Source organism: Furipterus horrens, unplaced genomic scaffold (genome assembly GCF_987537825.1).
Source record: "Furipterus horrens unplaced genomic scaffold, mFurHor1.1.pri manual_scaffold_13, whole genome shotgun sequence".
Classification (NCBI taxonomy): Eukaryota; Metazoa; Chordata; class Mammalia; order Chiroptera; family Furipteridae; genus Furipterus; species Furipterus horrens.
Window position 1 is genome coordinate 17,908,053 of NW_028327183.1, and position 17,504 is coordinate 17,925,556.

The window sequence follows — 17,504 nt, forward strand, 5'->3', positions numbered from 1 at the left end:
TTACACTTAGGAATAAGGGTGCCTCCTTAGTGAAACAGCACCTTTCCCCCTCCCACTTGGACCCTTAATGTTGAAAATAAGTAAAATGTTCCCAGAAAGTACATATTTGGTTAGTCAGAAATTGGTATGACAGAAGGCATTTGTCTCTGACCATACAGAAAGGTAAAGCGTACTAGTTCCCACCCCAGCTGTCAGGCCAGGATTTCGCCCTAGCCCTTTTCTAATCAATACATACAACTGCCTATTGCCATCGAGAGGGAGCTACTTATTTTTTTTTTTTTAATGAATGAAGTAGGAGAACCAAAATATTTCCATTCTTTATTCAATTCTCTGCAGCTTGCTGCTTAAGGATGGGGACCACCCTGAGAGCTGCCCGCCCCTGCCCCGAGCAGAGGTCGGGGCTCCAAAAGTCACCAGCCCTCCATTACAGGCTTCTGAAATGCACCACCAGGGTTGGTGACAGGGGAGCTGCTCTACCTCTGGGGCTACAGCAGTGCAGTGAGCTTCAGTGGATCAATACTTTAGTCTTGTCATGCTAATTGCTCATTGGTTGACATTCATGATCCTTCCTTGCTCCCTCCCTATGTAAACTCTTTACAGTTGGAACAGCGAAATGCAAAAATCCTGAGCCTTCAAAGCCAGCTCCTGCAGAAGAGAGAGGGCCTGGCAGCTGAGGTATGGTGCTCCCCCATTTCCTTGCCCCCCTTAAAAAAGCGTCATGTGTGTCTGCATGTGGTGATGTGATAGGGAGGCGCACGAAGAAATGCCTGGGGTAGCTCCTGCAACACATGAATGGTATTACCTTTTCAGAACAAAACAATATCTCTTCCCCTTCCACTCCTCCCCCTCCACCAAAAAAGAAAGAAAAGAAAGAAAGAAGAAAAAAACCTCAGAACACAGAAAAATACCCACCCCTTCTACGAGTTTGGCTGCAGCCCTTCTTCTGCTTTGGTGACTGTGTCGCCCTCCTCCAGCTCACAGTGAACATGTACCTGCACTGTCCTCTTTTCTCCCAGCCTAGGGAGCATGTCAGCCCGTGCTGCCGTGTGTGTGCATGTGTGCGTGTGTGCATGTGGGGGCTGTGTGTGTGATCACGCCTACCATATTGGCTTCCTGTCCCTGGAACATCAGCTTTTCTTGCTGGCCGAGCCTGTCCCCACAACCACTGTTGCCACTGGGACCACCCCAACTCCTACCTTGTGAGCTTCAGGCCTGTGCTATGCAGGGTTTTGTTAAGCTGTTTAGTATTAATTGATTTTTTTTCCATTTTTTTCTTTCTTTCCCTGGGCGGGTCAATAGCTGGATGCTTCAGGAGCAGAGGATCTATCAACTGCAGACCAAGCGTAGGGAGACGCAGGCAGACCTGGAACAGAAGCCCGGCCAGCTCCAGCGGCTCCGACAGTACTTGGTGGCCAGACAGTCAGCGGCAGGAAGCATGCCAGGGGCCACGAGGCAGGAAATGACCCAATCCTTGAGGTCTGGTAAGTTTCCCCACTTTTGGAAAGTGAGGCAAATGATAACCAAGTCTTCCTTTTCTTACCCAAGAGAGTCCGCAGCATTTCTGCTGATTTCAGTTAATGAGCTGAAGGTCACTATCGGGAAGCCCCCAGCATATCTCGGAGAATGGAGGGGTTGTGAGGGAGGAATGGGAGTTTGCGGGGTAGATGAGAGCTAACCAACTATGATCCTAAGGTGAGCCACTGCAGCCAAGCAGATGTCCTGGGTATCGATCCCTGCATCCTGTTATTGATTTCCTCTTGGGACCAAGAATAGGGTGGACCTACAGAGGACAAGAGGAGGACCAACACCCTCCCAGAGGGCCATGCAGCCCTAATCAGTGATAACAGTGTTAAGTGGTCAGCCTGGAGATGAGGTTTGCTCAGATCTATTGATCTGTGCTCCCCTGGGATATAAATCCTTCTGAACTTGCCTCCATGGATATAAATATTTATAATTAAAATAGCCTAGGTGCCTCTTACAGGCACAGGGAGAGCGGCCCATCCAGGGTAAGGTTTAGTATCAGTCCCTTCTCTCTTTCTACTTTGTACACTCCTCTCCATCTCTTGCATCTGTTTACCCATCTCTGTTCTCTCTTGTGAACCCGGTTTTGTTCACCCTCTGAGTGACAGGCACAATGTCTCAGGCTATCAGAAGCTGGGAAAAACCCATTCCTTCTGAATGCAGCCTCCAGCTAAGGAGGGAGTGCCAGTCCCCACCCCAGCCCTGCTCCAGTCAAGGCTACACAGTTTCCTGTGCGTTCAGGAGCCTGGGCTCTGAAAGAAATGGGCTATTTGAGTGGTGGTGGGGGGGGGGGACTTCTTCAGTCCTTGCTTTGTTCTTGCTTTCACTGGGGCATCAGTTCAGACCCAGCAACATACAGGCTTTGCAGCACGGATGTTTTAACCAATGCCAAGGCACTGCAGGCTCACTTGCAGTATTAAATCCAGGAGAACAATTTGAAGGGCCCCACACTCTTTCTCAGACCTCATAAATCTAAGCTTGCATGAAGTGAACAGAGCACCCCTTATCCAAGAGAATAGAAGGAGAGAGGATGCTGAGGATGTATTTGTGAGCAGAGCCCTTGAAGCCAGCCAGCAAGACCAAGACCACTGGCCAAAGCTTTGTCCACTGCAAGGACAACCTTATAAAGGATTGAAACCATTCAGCTTTAATTTTTAGAAATTTGAGTTGTAGGAAGGATGGTCTTTAAAATTATTTGCTCTGCTCTCTAAAGCTGTCATCGGATTTGGTGTCCAGGATACAAATCAGTGCACCCTGAATCCATCATCTTCTTTGGTATCCAGGATACAATCTTCAGTTTTGGAATTTCTGACTTTTTTCATCAGGTGTCTGCCTTGCTTCAGTGCTTATATCTTGAACTGTGTGTCTTTGCATGCTGCCCTCAGCAGGTTTCATTAATTTGTAATTGATGCCTACAAAATTGCTTAAGACTTCCGGATCTTATGCTTGTCAAGGGTCTGTGTTATTGGGTGTATATGCACTGTCCAGGATGTGGGGAAAATTCATTGGGCTTTACTTCTCCTGGCTTTAGACTGTTCATTTACTCTGATCCATTTGTGTGAGTTAATAAACATATGTCTGTGTATCTCTGTGCAGGTAGTTGTACTAGAGAGGCAATGAACACAATCAGGTTAAAGTAGTGTCCCCACATTTCTCTACCACTTGCATTAACTGTGTCTTTCCCAGATGCATATTAAGCTCTGCTTTTTTTTCCTTTTTATTCAGAGGTGTTAGTTTCAGGACTCAGACCTAGCTCATTTCTCTCTGTTAGCAAATGATTGAGGGTTAGACACTATTCCAATTGGCAGTTAAGGATCATTATTTTGGACTCCATTTGGCTTAGATAATTTATATAGAATAAAAGTCTAATAGGTATAATCACAATAGCCTTGGCTTAAGAATGCTTCTAAGCATACTTGAGGTTGAAAAACACTTCAAGCTAAACATGGAAGAATGTTCTGGTTAGTAACTTGAATGCATCTGTGGTAATGGAGAAAATTGGAATGCAGTTCTCTTTGTTTGATTTATATGGCATTACTCAGAATGTGAAAGGTGTATTTTACTGTAGAAATAAACTTTCAACATTGACCTAGAGAATGGATGACCCAGGCTGGTACTTAATTCCTTCTCTGCTAGGTTATAATGAAAAGAATAATTAATAAAAATAGATTTTTTAGGCAGAAAAATCCTGATTGGTGTCTTCCTTCCATTGTTTGCCATATTTGTCAATATTTTCTTGCATAATTCCTATTAAGAACAAGCATATTTGGAGAAAGTGATCTAAATTTCAAAATTTAATGCATTTCATTGATTAAATGTGTTTTGTTGTGATTGTAGTGTCATGAAATCTAAATAACACATATATAAATTCATTGCTGCTTTGTGCTCCTGTTCCTACAGGTCACATGTGAGAGCTTGTTGCCAGCCATAGGGAAATGGTTTTATTATAGAAATCACCTAGTACCTTAGGATAACAAGTTTCAGTGTCTTCAGTATTATAGGAATTTAACTCCCATGTTATGGATATATTCACATTCCACATTTGTCTTTTACATTTTATGCCATTTGTCTAAAAGGTTTTACATTCCATATACAGCGGTTGGCAAAAGTAGGTCTACAGTTGTTTGTATGGAAAAAGAAATCCAAGTTATGATTATTATAATAGCTTTATTAACTCAAAAGAATGTCACAATGCAACTGTAAAAATACTTTTGCCCACCCCTGTATTTTATAATGCAAAGATAGGAATATTTCAGTTATTTTTATATTCATAACATAAAATGTAATGATATTGATAATTTACTGTTATTTTCATATTAATAATATATGTATTAAGTTTGAAACCTTTCTGAGGATCTTGATGTATTCATTTAATCCTTAGTGCAAACTTATAAGTTAGAGCAAGACTCATTATCTCAACTTGACCAATAATAAACGTGTACAAAGTGACACAGATATTAGTGTGAGACTTAGGCCTATGACCTGAGACTATGGACTCCTGATCAAGTGCTCTTTCCAAAGCTACCAGCTACCTCCATTAACGTGTGATCAATTTTCAGTGTATTCTGCATGTCCAGTACTTATCACAACCACTGAAATGCCTGTAAGGCAAATGTTGGTTGATCTTAAGTAATCATTACCATTCTACTCATGCAAGAAAAGTTACCATAAGTATTTTAGGCATCTTTCTTTGGCCTTTAACACATCACAGCTAGCTGCAGAGTCCAATGTCATGACAGCTGTTTTGTTAGGCTCTGAAACTCTGTGCATTATTAACACGCCCAATAAATATGTGTGTTCACCAGGAACATGTTCCTGTGGAAGTATAGCAAGTACATATTACTGTATTTCACAAAACTGTTGTGTATATAGTTAGTATTCATACCTACCAAAATTTGCTTTTAAAAAAACATTATTGCTAAGTAGAAGCTTCAATGGAAGTGTTTAATTCAAGTGTAAACTTTTTCTGTTCTGAATAGCTTTGCCCCTTCCCCTAACCTTCTCACCAGTTCAGGGGTCTTAACCTTTTCTGTGCCATGGGCTCCATTGCCAGTCTGCCATAGACCTGAAGCCTATGGCTATCATCTCAGAATAATGCTTTTCCATGTACAGAATAAAATATATAGAATTATAAGGGAAACCAATTTATACTGAAATTCAGTTGTCAAAATATCAAAATCAATTAAATATTAAAACCAGTTCCTGATATGATAATGTATACTTTTTAATAACATGCTGATAAGGTTCAATGATGGGTCTACTGTAATTTTAAGGTAGCGATGAGCAGAAGGGATATTTCGAGATTACCTACAACAATATATGATATGGATATGATATGTAAATAGCTGTGACCTCTATTTGTGACATTGTCACTGGTACTGTTAACATCAGTGTGCTTTGTTTCCTACAACTAAAATTGAAGGAAATGTTAAATTGTTTCTTAGTATTAGTGAAACTAAAGGCGTGATAATTTTTTTTCCCATCCACAGAACACTATGCATGGACTCTTTAGGAATCAGTAGATGCCAGGTCAAGAACCCCTAGTCTAGCTCCTTCTTACTCATTTTTCAAAATTCAGCTGAACCATCATCTCTTTTAACAAACTTCACCAATCCTCCTCCAGGTGGAATTAGCTGCCTCTCTTCTCTGTCCTAAGAGCACCCACAACGTCTCCAGCCTGACACTTAGCACAGTACAGGCTCGGCATCAGTTTACTTCCCTGTCCCTCCTAAAGAGTGTACATTCCTGAGGGCGTGGGTCATGACTCCCACCACCTAGCACAGTGTCTGGCACATAGCAGGAGCTCACTAGATATTGAAAAGGAGGAGGAAGCAAAATTCAAAGAATAGGAAGCCATAAATCACAAAATTAAAGTCAGTAGCTTGAATGTTTGTTTGAGTCAAATTTTCCATCAATGGCACCTTCATATCCCAGGCACTAAAGATGGCCATGTGGACCCTGTTCTACTTCCCTTTTAGTGCAACTCTCCGTTTATAGCCTCCTAAAAATCATAATTCCATACTAAGGTCCTAATAATGATAATATCCCAAGATTCTTTTAGAATCTTGTTAGTGCAGACCAGAAAGAGGCAGTAGGGCACAGGAATAGAGTACCTTCTTTACATCTTGAGATTTTAGGGCTTTATTCATCAACTGAAAAAGCTAGGGAAAATAAGTTTTATTCTAAGAGACATATATAAATGTGTACATTTTTTTCTAAAGCTCTATGGACTTGAAAATAATTATTAAAAAGATTTTCTTGAAAAACAGAACATGAAGAATAAAATCCTCGAGTCCTCAGCACAAATGCTTTGTGTAAGATAAGCATAGATACTTATACACAGGAAGGTACACTTTCCGACATGCGTGCAACTTCTTAATATTAATGTCACATAAAAATTAGCCTTTATTCATGCATATTGACTTAACTTTATATGCACTTCTTTCTCCCCAGTAATAAATACTTACCATTTCTACCCAAATAAATGGATATTCACATATCAACATGAGGTTGCATATTTCTTGGGTACAAGTTGATTTTGATCTACAGTAGACTTGTTTATTACAGGAGAAAAAGGATTGAGATCAAAATGGAGATAAAATTGGAAACAAATTTATAGCCATTTTATTGTCTAGTAGCTGTCTTGCATTCAGTATTCTTGTGCATGAGCACATGCTGAGCACAAGTCATTGATCAGCAGATCAATGGTTTTTATTCACCTCTATAGAATATCTAGTCAACCACTAATATAAAGTCTTAGATCTTGACTTGGATAAAGCTCATCTCACCCCATTACTTAATAAGACACTGACCCGAGTGCACTGCATATATTCTGCAAGTGGTATTTTATCAGGGTCATTAGCGAGTACCCGAGGAACAGATGCCAACATTTACTTCTGGACCTGATCCCGGTTTCAGCATTCACCTACCTTCACCCACTGAAGCAGAAAGTTGAAAAAGCAGTATTCTGAGTCCCTCATTCCTAAATGGAGTGTTGGTGGAGTGAAGACAAAGATTAGACAATGACTCCGACAATAAACAGGGAGAAGTCTCTTGCACTGGAACTGTGTGGGCCAGAAAACTTATTTCAAAGCATCAGCCCCTGTTTTAGCCTCTTCGCCTTTTGCTACTAGACAGGTGTTTTAACCAGCTAAGCCAGTCTTCACCTTTTGAAAGCAAGTCCTTGTATAGCTGTTTCTAAAGGTCCATTACTTATTGCGGTGCTCTTTAACCCATTTTATACCTGCCTCTCCATAATTTTATCACTCTCTTGTTATTTCTCTCATTCCTGCTCTCCTTCTTCTTTTGAAACAACTTTTATTTTGAGTTAACTAGTCCCCTAAGTTTACTGAATTAGTATCTAATCCTTGAGCTCTTGAGAAGAAAAGTCTACCTAAATCTAAAAGGTGAAGAATATTTTTAACAGGCAGGCAAAAAGATCTAGATATACATAGAGAAACATTTGCTAAGCCTTTTATTGCAATAAATATAGGCATTCACAGTTGGTATGATTATGTTGGTATTATAGCAAGAATCTGATACTTATGCAATGAAGAACGTATTTTTCCCAGGCAGAAAGGAAAATGTGGCTCTGGAAACACAATTCAAACAAACAGAGCAGGAAAGGTAGCTTAAATACTATACTATACTTTGTAATAAAAACTTATTTTAAAAGAAACAAAGAAAAATCAGGGTAAATAGATTAACAAAGAGTAGCTTGAAATAAAAGAGATTGCATTAAAGCAATTTGTTTATGAATTTTATAATCAGTAAAAATTATTTTCAATAATCTAGATTTTGAATAATATTTGAAAATTGTAAATATTTTCAGTACAGAAAGAAGGTGTTCCCAATAATCATCATCTATGAACATGTAACTTCGGTTCCTAATAATATAATGGATCAGATGTGAAGATAGAAAAACTGAGAGTGTGTAGAGGATAATAGAGCCAAGAGCAGGAGGCAGCTTTGGGGATGGATAAAGGACAAATCATTCCAGACAAATGTGATGACTCTTTTAAATCACATTACAAGATTAATGGGTGAAGGGAATGCACTAGAGGTAATATATATATATGGATTTTACTAAAGCATTTGATACACTGCTCCATGAATTTTCACTTGCAAAATTAATTCAAACTAGGTAGAATATGTGCGTGGTCACACAGATTGAAAAGTGGCTGAAGGGCCATAAACAAAAGAGTAATGACAAATGATGGTCCCACACATTTCGGTGGGAGACAGTGTCCAGCACATCCCTAACAATTGATGCTCACTTTGGCATCATATAACCACCTCATAAATTACCTGGGGGTGGGGAAGGAAATTACGGAATTCACATATTTTGATTTAGGGAGTATCACAAACCGAGATACAATTAGAGCACAGAAAAAGAGTTAAGAATAAAAAGAGAGTAAAATCAAGCATAGGCGATACTTAACCTCTTTCCAAAACTAAAAGAACAAAAGCTTACTAGGAAAATAGTTATATGTGATTTCTATTTTAATTATTAAAACATTGATTGGGCAAGGTGCACTTAAAACCATAGTCATTTAGTAGGGAGGTTATTTGTTCCATTTGAATCCAATGTTATGCTCCTGTATATTTCAAATTTGAATTTGTCTAAATTCATAGGAAAGCTGAATGGGGCAAAAGTGACTGATTCATTTTAAAAATTCAATTATATATACTTAAGTGCATAAGTTTTGGGGTATCTGTCATTTCCCCATATATGTGATAAGTACAGGGCAAGTAATCACTCTGAATGAATTTTGGCTTATTATAAGAATCTTTCTGATACAAATGTCCCCAAATACCACTTTGATAACTGCCAGAACAACCTTACTATTTTTTCTGGTGTTACTGCAATTGTTGAAACCATATAAAATTTCATTGCTTAGGAGCAGAATGAACTCAAAAAAAGTGGACTAAATAAAATTTCATTTTCCTTTTACAGAGGACAGGATCTTATTTACACGCAAAGTCCTTTTGAATTCATCATCTCATCCAGTCCTCTTGGCCACCCTGTGAAGGAAGTATCATCCCCAAATTACAGATGTGGGAACAGATTCAGAGAGGATAAATGACTTGTCCAAGACCACATCATTAATAATGACAGAGTTGGTACTAAAGTCCAAATGGTACAGACACCTATTCTCGGGGTCTTTCCACTAAACAACGCTATTTCCCATGCACTGTCTCAGAAGCCATATACCACTTTGATTGTTTATCCTGTACTGAGTTAGGTAGCGTAATGGAAGAGACCTAGCACGGAATCTGAGACATGGAGGGCACTTAATATCGCTTAGCAACTTTGCTTTTACAACTTCATTATTCAGCAAACAGTTATCAAGCACCTAATGGGGTTGGCACTGTCCAGCTGTGCACATCAGAATTCTTTCTATTAAGCTCAGGCCTCCCAAGTTAGACCATAATCTAGCTCCCTAACAGAAGACCCCATATCTGCCCATTCACTGCAGTGTGCCCAACACCTAGCCCCTACTCAAATGGACTTCCTGATTTAGGGAGAAAACACCCAGCTTCACTTCTCCAAAGTTCCCCTGGGCATCGGCCAGGCTGAAGCCTCATGTGCTCACTTAGTTCCTCCACACAGTACCAAATATAATAGCCCATGACTCCCTGCACACACTGAAAGGGTGAAAGAAAAGTCCTGAATAGGAGGAGCCTAAGGAAGCTAGAAAATGAATGCACTTGTCAAGTTGATTTTACTTCTCTTCCAAGTTACCCCCGGGGCCTGCGTAGCCATGATGATAACAAGTAAACCACCACGCTAAAGCACTTGGCTACTGCGACACTCCTTGCCAAAGCACAGGACATACTCTTTTCCTGTGGCCAGCACCCAGACTCTGCACAGAAAGCCCTGTGGAGGATTAGCAAGAGACCACTGCTCTGTAAATAGCTCCTGTAGCTTTCATGCAAATTTGGAAGGAAAAGAGTATGGAGAGCCCAGATTACAGAAAAGCTTGGCTCTCCTTTGGGAATAGGCAAGCCTAAGGACATGTCAAGGGGCATGTAGCTCAGGTAGTGATGCAAAATGGGGAGACCCCATGTGTAAGACTGTGGCCAGGGTGAGGACCTGACCAGGGACAACCTCTCCTGATGTGTCCACAGCCAAGTTGCATCTCCTCTAAACAAAAGCAGAATATGCACTTCTGTTCAATTCCTGCCCTTAACCCAACCCTGCCTGGGAATGTATTACATCACAGATATTTCCACCCACAATTGAATTAGTTATATTATTTTCAAAAAGAATACCTTGTCATTTCCAACCCTCTTCTTCCACATTAGGCTTATCGCAGTTGGGTGAATGTACCTGAAGTCTTCAGTGAAGTGTCAGGTGTAATTTAGCACTGCGAGGTGAATTATGGAATTGCCCTTTAGGAAAAGGCTGGGAGCTCAGCCCTCCCTGTCAAATAGGTCCCTGCCTTATAGTGAACTCTGCAGGTGAATGAATCAGTATTCGGCATATCAGCATTTCATAGGGCCTACATGCTAATGTCTTTTTGAAATGAAACCGAGAAAGCTGTTAACCTCAGTTAGCCAAGTGTCCCCTCGGTGACCGGGATAAATCATCAGTGTAGAGGCTGAGAACTCTGTTCTTACTGCTTTGGGGAATGAGAGCCAGGGCCGTGGAACAGCTGATGGAAGAGGCCTTCAAATCTCAGAGAACTAAATAAGGATTTTTATATTCCCTTAAAAAGAGAAATAGCTATTACTTCTCCCTGCCTCTTGAATTGAGTGTTCTAAAATGATTTTGAATAATTCGATTCAATTAGATAGCATATCTCAGTTCCACATAATCTGGCAATGACAAAGATCTATTATCTTGGGTTTCATGTTGAAGTTTGAAGGTTCATAATAGCTTTTCATCCTCTTGGCTTCCGATCAGGGTAGAAAATAATTTACAACTACTCTCTTGTACTTATGACTAACTAAATAGTATTTGCAATGATTTTGAAACAACCAAGGTTTGTTTTCTCCTAATGAATCCACTGGAATTGGGATTACATTAGTTTTATTTCTTATTCTTTAATAATAGTGAATCAGAGCTTCACAGCAACTTTACACTCTTTTGTATTTCAAAAAGTGGAGATATAAAGAACTATAAATTGCTCCCAAATGGCAGAAACAGAGATGTAAGGAGTGAAAGTATTTGATTTCACTTTTTAAAAACTGATTTTAGAGAGGGAAAGGAAGGATGGGGGAGAGAGAGAGAGAGAGAGAGAGAGAGAGACATTGACTTGTTGTTCCACTTATTTATGCATTCGTCAGTTGATTCTTGTATGTGCCCTGACTGGGGAACCCACAACCGTGGTGTACAGAGATGATGCTCTAAACAGCTGAGCTACCTGGCCCGAGTTGATTTCACTTTTTTTGTTGTTGTCTAATGCTCAGCTGAGGATATTTTTTCATTGCTTTTAGAAAGAGAGGAGGGGAGAGAGAGGAACATCAACATGAGGAACATCGATTGGTTGCCTCCCATATCCGCCAGGACCGAGGAGCGTACATGCCAGGACCCCAGAACCAGGGATCATCCGCTCCCAGAGCAGAGATCAAACCCACAATCTAGGTACGTTTCCTAACCAGGAATTGAACCCGCAACCATTTGGTTATTGGACGATGCTCCAGCCAACTGAGCCACACCAGCCAGGGCTGATTTCACTCTTAAAGGAGTTACATTCATCATAGGAGATGGTTTGCTTTTGAACCCACACAAAGGAAAAATCTGGGGGGGTTTTCCAACTTGAAACATCATGATTAAATTCAGGAGAACTTGGGCAATACTTTACATGCCGAAACATTAAATTGACCCTCAACTTGCTATAAGAGGGAAACTCCTCAGCCCAGAAGTATCTCTCAGTTGAACATTATAAAAATGCATTCACAATACATTAAGATTTTTGAAACTAGCTTTGACTTCCTCTGTTCCATATTAGAAAAAGAAATTTTGACCAGTTGATTAACTTATGAAACTTATGAAGTATTTCATGGAAAAAGGAAATACAGATAGTACAATATAATAACTTAAATCCACAAATGATTCCCAAATTCAATGTTAGCAAATAATTCCAATCCCTTTTCACCTTCACCTTATCAGAAATGCCTTAGCAAAGAATGGAGTTGGACAGGTTAAACAAAACTGCATCTTCCTAAATTTCCATGGTATCACTTGAACATGAAAGGGCTGAAGGAAAGGAAGAGGAAATTCACAGTAAGTCATGAGAGTTGATTATATTCATGAAATTAATAATTATCACTGAGCTCTTACCATCCCCGAAAGACGGAGAGGAGAGTGGAAGTTCTCCTCCTGCACCCTTTGTCTAATAGAAAACCTATGTTGAGGGGGAAGTCTCATATCATTCTCATTACTCTCCACACAATACAGGGTGGGGCAAAAGTAGGTTGACGGTTGTTCATATGGAAAATAATACAATAATTAATAAATAATAATATAAGAATAAACTCTGGGTTCTGCGCACTCAAAATTGTAAACCTACTTTTTCCCCACGCTGTACATGCTGGAGAAGCATTTCTTCCATGAAAGAAACTCTAGATTCCTTCAATTTGGTTTTAGCAAAGCGACTGTACTCAGTCTTTTCTAAAGGATCACTCAGGTAAAGAGGGGAAGAAGGGAAAGAAAATTGACTGACACTGGGAGTTAGATGGGGCTGGGAATCTGCAGGAATTTGGAGCTGTTTTCACTTTCTCATTTGGGCTTTTCTAAGGTTGGCAAGCACATGAGCCAACACGTATATTTTATAAAGTTTTATTGGAGCCAGACACTTCCATTCATTTACATATTGTCTGTAGCTATTTTCATGATACAGTGGCAGAGCTGAGTGATTATGACAGAGATTATCTGACCTGTAATGCCTAAAATATTTACTATTTGGCCCTTCACAGAAAAAGTCCTGCTTGCCCACCACATGGTTCTAATTGGACTGGCACGGGGCAGATTTATTATCGTCTTAGGGACAACCTTTACTTTGGAATTTTTGTTGAGGTTAAAAGTGTTTGTCCCATTTTGTATACCAATGTGAGCACCTGCTTGTTGATAAACATTAAACTAGTCCCTTTAAATTATAGCAGTAAGGTGGTAAAGTGGATTGGGCATCCTCTGCAAACCCAAACAAAGGTCGCCCGTTTGATTCCCTGTTGGGGCACATGCCTGGGTTGCCGGCTGAATCCCCAGTTGGGCAGTTGGGGGCGTGTGAGGGGCAACCAATCAATGTTTCTCTCTCACATCAGTGTTTCTCTCCCTCTCTTCCTTTCTTCTTTCCCCTCTAAGAATAAATAAATAAATTTTTTTTAATTATACCAGTAAAATAATGAGATAGAGTTGTAAACTTTAGACTGAGTTAGTGTCATCTACCTTGAAGAAATCACTCCTGTCTTCTTTTTTTTTAACCTTACTGCTTACAAAGCTATGTATTTGTGGTGTATATTCAAATTTCATTTATTATGAGAACCTCAAGGGTGGAAGAGATGTAAATTTGAAATACATCGCATCAGCACTATCTGAGAGGTTTAATGCCATTTTTAGAACCACATCACCTTCAACTTTTTATCCGTAAACTTACTCCATGTGGCCAGATCTCACCTCCTACTCAAATAACCAGAGTAAAGAGAATAATCATAGCTCTGCAGGATTTGCGACAGTGGTCATTTAACGCGGGGAGTTACACAGGGGAGCTGAGGCGCTAGTGGGGCTAATAAGGTTCACAGCAGCAGGAAGCCACCGTCCTCCCGCAGAGGCGAAGGGAGTAGGTGCTGCCACCAGAGTCCAGGGCCCAGGGTCAGCTCGCGGAAACTGGAACAACGGCAGGCCTGCGGGGTACAGCTGGAGCTACGGAGGGGACACAGCTGCTGCTCGTGTCCCATCCCAAAGCAGGGGGAAGGGGTTTCTTCCTCCCACACTCCGTTCTCCTTCCAGCTCCTCCCATTGGCCAACCCCAGCTGGAATCCAGTTGAATTTGGAGCCTAGAATGTAGGGTGCAGGGGTTACCTCCCAGCCATTCAGAGCAGAAGGTGCCGGGGGGCTGGAGGGGGTGAGGAATGGAATTAATTGAAAACAAACAGAAACAGCACAGACGCCTCCCCACTTCGGTCTCTAGTACTGTTGTTAAGCTGTGCCGCTCAGCTGGCTGGCATGAGTTCTTTCCAGTGTTGGTTAGGATGGCTATGTCAGTATACGAACAACCTTTACTGCATGTCAGTGAATAATAAACTAGGCTCTGTAGGAACTGAAAGAAGTAGAAGACACCGTTTCTAACTCTATGTAATTTACATTTATAGTTAGTCAGAGAAGGCTTCCTAATAGAGGCAAATCCTAAAAGAGAAGAGAAAAGGTTTCCCAGAGTGTGTCAGGTAGAGGGAACAGCCTAAGAAGTGGAAAGAACATTTTGCGTGGCATACAGATATCCTTAGTTGGAACAAGGAGTCTGCATAGGCTTTGGGTGACAGAAAGCGAGTGGAAAGCTTTGGAGGACTAATAGAGGACCTTAAAATTAACCAACAGAGAACACAGTAAACCTTTCATGTGAAAAATGGTGTTGAGTTTAGTCAATGCCAGAAAAAAATACTAGGAAGCTGTGACATAGTCTAGTCACAAGGTGAGAACCAAAGGGTTGACTCTGAAAAGGTGTCATAGTGTGGTGGCTAAGAGCATGACTTTCTGGGTTCAAATCTCAGCTCTACCACTTATTAGCTTCTTCTGTGGAAGGCAAAGATAATGATAGTACTTACCTTGTAGAAGCATCAGTTTTGCACCTGACACATGATAAATGTTAGCTATTATTGAAATCATATTAGAGGATGAGCTTATCAAGTAAGGAAGGGAGAAAGAGTGAAATGCCCTTCAGGCAGCTTCAATGTATATTTGAAACTGTTTGTAATCTAAATTGTAGTTGAAACCACTATAAATGCATAAACTCACTACACAACTGAGTTCAGAGGAAGGAAAAACCTAGGGCCCAGGACAGACAGGGAGACAATAGAAAAAGCAGTCAGAGAAATAATAAGAGAATTCTGTATGGCAACATATTAAACCTCAGAGAATACTAAAGCTTCACAAAACAATGGTTGTTCAGCACAACAATGGAAACCCTGGATGGATGTCTTCTATTCAGTTTGCTGAATTGGTCCTCTGCTTGCTCTGTCCTAGACATTACCATCATTTTCGTACATGGCAGCATTTTAAATAGTATTACTGCAGGAAGAGCTAATCACAATGTTGCTTAAGTACCTGTTACCAGTAAGCATTAGAAAACTAAGTGATACATTTTTCATCCACAGGGAGTTGAATGTACACCTCTAAATCTTCATGAGTGACTAATTTGGCACTGACAAGCACATTTTTTGTAGGGTACCAGATCCAGTTGGCTGGTAGCAATATCCTTGTTTCACACTGGAGGCTGAGAACAGCAAGAAGGGGCTAAGGAAGGGAAGCCATTACCAACAACCACAGAACATTGCTATAAATGGTCTGGCATCTGCCTGATACCAGCTCTGGCTGGAGGCTGCTTGGCTGTAAGACCCGGGGTATTTTTCCTGAGGTTTGTAGAGAATGGTGGGGTGCTGGCCCCGGGGGTGAAGATTGAGTATAAGGAAAGGAGATAAGGAAGAGAGAAATGGGAAGACAGTTTGCTGTAGGGTTTTGCGCATTCAATTTCTATTACTGCTTAAAGAATGTGTGTGCAGAACTCCATTTGGTGGCAATTTAGTGAATGGAACTTTCTGTGTTTCTCCTTTAGTTAAAAGCAGAAGGGTTAAAATGCTCAGAGGGACAGAGGTTACTAGGGATGAGGAGGGGGCTGTGATCTTACTTAAAAGGTTCAAAGTAGCTGGGTCTTGCAGGTCTTAAGGCTGTGTATCATAGCAAGAGGCAGCCATTTCATTTATTTTTCTTAGACTTACAGTCCTTTATCTGTATTTATCACATGAGCCAACAATTGTTTGAAGAAGAGCCCAGCAATTGTTTAATTTCTCTTATAATCAGGGTGACCATATAATTTACCCTTCAAACCTTCTATTCAAATGGAATGCAATGAATACTTCTGCTGGGATAATAGGCATCAAGTTGGTCTGTCCCAGACTGACTGGAATATGTGATCACCCTCCTTAGTTCATATAGCATAGTGTGGTTAAGGGCACAGACTCTGGAGCCAAACTCACGCAGTTCAAATCCCAGCTCATCTGGAAACTAGCTGTGTAACCTTGACAAGTAATTTAACTCCTCTGCAGTTCAGTGTTCTCGTTGGTTAAATGAAGCATGATCATTGGTTCTACATCCAAGAGTTGAAGACAGGCACTTAGGTACTTCCTGGTGGATAGTGGGGGCTAAGTGTTTATTGTTTTTGTTATTTCAGACTCTCAAGGGTTGGCACCTTATCTTACAGACCTGACACGCCTTCTTGCCCCATGCCTTCACACGGAAAGACATTCAGCAAGGGTTTGCTGAAAGAATAAATTAGAAGAAAGAAGGAATGCATAAAGGAAGAAAGGAACATTTCATTTCCCTTCATTTTTTCCCCATGATTCTTTATTCTGTCACTATTTTTAGGTTACTCTGAAGCACAAAGACATTGATACCCATTCAAAAACTCTTTCAAATGCTCATTCTAACATAGCCTTTACTATACCCTGGGATTCCTTGGTTTTGAGTTTTCTTGTCCTTACCTGGCCTGTAACCAACACTGGCCTCTCCTCACCATCTGCCTTTCCATCTGCCTGCCTCTCCCAAGCTGGGAGACCTTGCTGGAGAAAGTGACATCTTGTCAGTTAGAAGTAATTTTGTCAATTAACTCTGGTACTGCCACCTCAACTAAGCCTGTTAGCAGTTCCTTTATTCACTGTCATATTCCCCAAAGATACCATTTTTCCTCTCCCTCAAGTTTGCAGCCTACTCAGCCACACCTGTCTCTTAGGAGTTGACCTGCTTTTGCTTTATTGAGATGAGGTTTCCTAGCATGAATTTCTTCAGCTTCCTTCTCCCACATCCAAGTGACTTATAATCCCTCCTATAATCTCTTTGTCTCTCTCAGAGTGGGAAGTGTCCATCTTCTTTCCAAAGCTAATTAATTTTTCTCTCTCTGCCTTGATTCAGATCCATTCCTCTTCCTTCCAGAGCTGTGCTCCATCAGTTTTCCCACTCTGTTTTGATTTTTTACAGGTCTCCCAAATCCTCGATTCTTTCCCTTTTACATATTAATATACTCTTATATTTTTGTCTTAAAACATCAAGAACAAAAGAATAATCTACACATATTAGCTCTTTAACCCCTAGTCATTTCTAAACCCTTTACAATGACCTCCCATACCCATAATTTGAAATTGTCCTCCTTAAATTGCTATTGATATTTTAATCCCTATGTCCAATGACTTCTCCTCTGTCTCCCTGCAGCATGTTATGTCATTGATCACTCTCTTTTTCATGAAATAATGTTCCTTGGCTTCCTTAACTT

General features: G+C 40.6%; 1 long non-coding RNA gene across 1 annotated transcript in view; it reads right to left on the minus strand.

Annotated features, from left to right (window-relative positions):
- The window catches only part of LOC149994155 (uncharacterized), a 97,955-nt gene that overhangs the window by 34,582 nt on the left and 45,869 nt on the right, over positions 1-17,504 (minus strand). The gene's annotated exons all lie outside the window — the stretch shown is intronic.